Below are 2,231 nucleotides of genomic sequence, written 5' to 3' on the forward strand. Positions count from 1 at the left end.
ATCACACATACTGGCGGTCTGTGGGCCAGGTCTGGCTCCTGACATATTTTGTTTGGCTTGAACAGTGTTGTGCTAGATTCGTTTTTAAAATTATGGAATATTTGCCAACCTTTAAAAGTCTGGAAAATTCATGCACACTCATGAGCAACTCACTCCCCACACACATTTACAACCAGATGTCCAATGTCTTTTTATAAACTCGGGAGGCCTAGAGACAACTGGGCCCACATTTCTGCCTCACTAGGGGCACGTACTTTGTCGCCCCCACCTCACTGCCCGTGGACGCCCCTGAAGGGCCACCCGTGTTACCAGCCAGACCACTGGCTGGAAGCAGCCACAGATGCAAGCAATATATGTAAGGTACATTTTCTAACAGCTGCATTTTTCTAAAAAAGTAGAAAGAAACAGGTAAAAGTAATTTTAGTAATATATTTTGTTTAACCCAATACGTCAAAAATGTGATGCCACCGATATAAAGATTATTGAGATACGTTCCTTATTCACACTAAATCTTCAAAATTCAATGTTATTCTTACAGCACATCCCATTCAGACTCTCCCCATTTCAGTGCCACAGGTGGGTGCAGACAGGACAGCGGAGGGTTACAGCGTGGTACAAGGTGCAGGGCTGGATGGTGGAAGACTGGGCTGGAGAGAGAGGTTGACCCCAGATCATGAGTGGCCTTAAAGGGGTTGCTTTTTGTACTTCCTTTTATCAACAATTAGAAGCCACTGGAATTCTGTTTGGGGCCTTCAGTTCAATGCTTTGAAAATCCTTTATTGTGTCTAACGTTTCTCCTCTCACATTTTAAATCCACTTACTCATGGACTTCTGAATGCATATGGAGAACAGCGGAGCAGGAGAGTCTAGAGGTTTCCAGACTCTTTCCTGTAGAGTGCTGGGGATTCCAAGTCAGGACCTCAGAGGGATGGGGGATGGGGGATGGGACAGCTGGACCCGGGCCCCACCTGGGCACCAACAGGAGGAGCTTCCTCAGTTTTACATGTTGCGGGTATTATGTGCAAGATTTTATTTAGAGAAAGAGCTCTACTGTTTTTTGACTTTTTTTTTTTTTTTTTTTTTTTTTTTTTTTTTTTACTGCTTGAAAAACCCTTTTTGATATTATCTTCCAGAATACATATAATAAAATAGTCTCTTTCATGTTAGCTGTTTAAGTACTGGGTGTGTTTCCCGTTCTCTTCATATGTCTTTTATGGATTCTTCATTCACTTTAAATCCCTTTATCTGGGTTAGTCCGATAAAACTGGGTACCAAAAATACTCAAATTATGCCAAAAGAGGCCTTTAAAAAATATAGTCGCACGTAATGCCTTAAAATCCTAAAGGGGTTATTTAGTTACCATGCATCTTCAAAAATCTCATGTTAATTAGTAATTATGTATCTCATTGTATAATTATAAGATTTTAAAAGTAACTGTTTGATTTAGAAACTCTGGCCGGGCCATGGATACGCCACGGAGGCGCAGCCGGCGGCTGGAAGGCCTCAAGCCTGAGTCCCCCAAGAACCCCACCTCAGTTCTGTGGACCAAACGGGCCCTTGTGGAGCTCGAGTCGAACCCAGAAGAAAAGAGGGAGCCCGGGTCTCGGAGGGTGCGGCCACCCGGCTTGGGGTCTTCCAGACAAGCCCGAGGTCACCCAGTCTACGGGACGGGGCAGGCCAGAAAGCGGCCAGAGCCAGGCCCAGGGTTCCCCCAGCGTCAGCGAGACCCAGGCCTGGAGTTGCCCCAAAGACAGCCGGAATCGAGTCCTGAATCCCTCCGACCGCAGCCAAAGCCAAGTGGGGAGTCGCCGAAGTTTTCCCAGGACCAAGAAGAAGCGGACTCGGAGTTGCCCAAGAGTAAGGAGGAGACCCCCGCGGGGTCCCCCCAACATCAGCTGCAGCCGGGCCCGGACCACCAGAGCCCTACCGGGGTCCCGAGCCCGCTCAGCCGCTGCAGGGCTGACACCCCAGAGCCCGGCTCCCCCGGGGATCCCCGTGAGCCGAGCAAGCCACCGCCGGCCGGGCAGCCGGAGAGAGACGGCCTCAGGCCAGAGAAGCGAGAAGGGCCTTCAGCCCCGGCCCCAGCGTCCAAGACACCGAAGGAGGAGGGACGTCCCTGAAGTCCCGAAGGGGAAGCCCAGGTCCGGGCGGGTGCGGAAGGGCCGCGCAAAGAAGAGCGACTCCCAGATGGTCCAGGACAAGCCCCTGCGCACATGCTGGCAGCGGAAGAT

General features: G+C 50.2%; 1 pseudogene; it reads left to right on the forward strand.

Moving 5' to 3' along the window:
• The first annotated feature begins 1,463 nt into the window (after positions 1-1,463).
• LOC103071586 (coiled-coil domain-containing protein 86 pseudogene) overlaps positions 1,464-2,231 on the forward strand; it is a 1,853-nt pseudogene continuing 1,085 nt past the window's right edge.

The sequence above is a fragment of the Lipotes vexillifer genome, unplaced genomic scaffold (assembly GCF_000442215.2).
Source record: "Lipotes vexillifer unplaced genomic scaffold, Lipotes_vexillifer_v1.1 scaffold1594, whole genome shotgun sequence".
Lineage (NCBI taxonomy): Eukaryota > Metazoa > Chordata > Mammalia > Artiodactyla > Lipotidae > Lipotes > Lipotes vexillifer.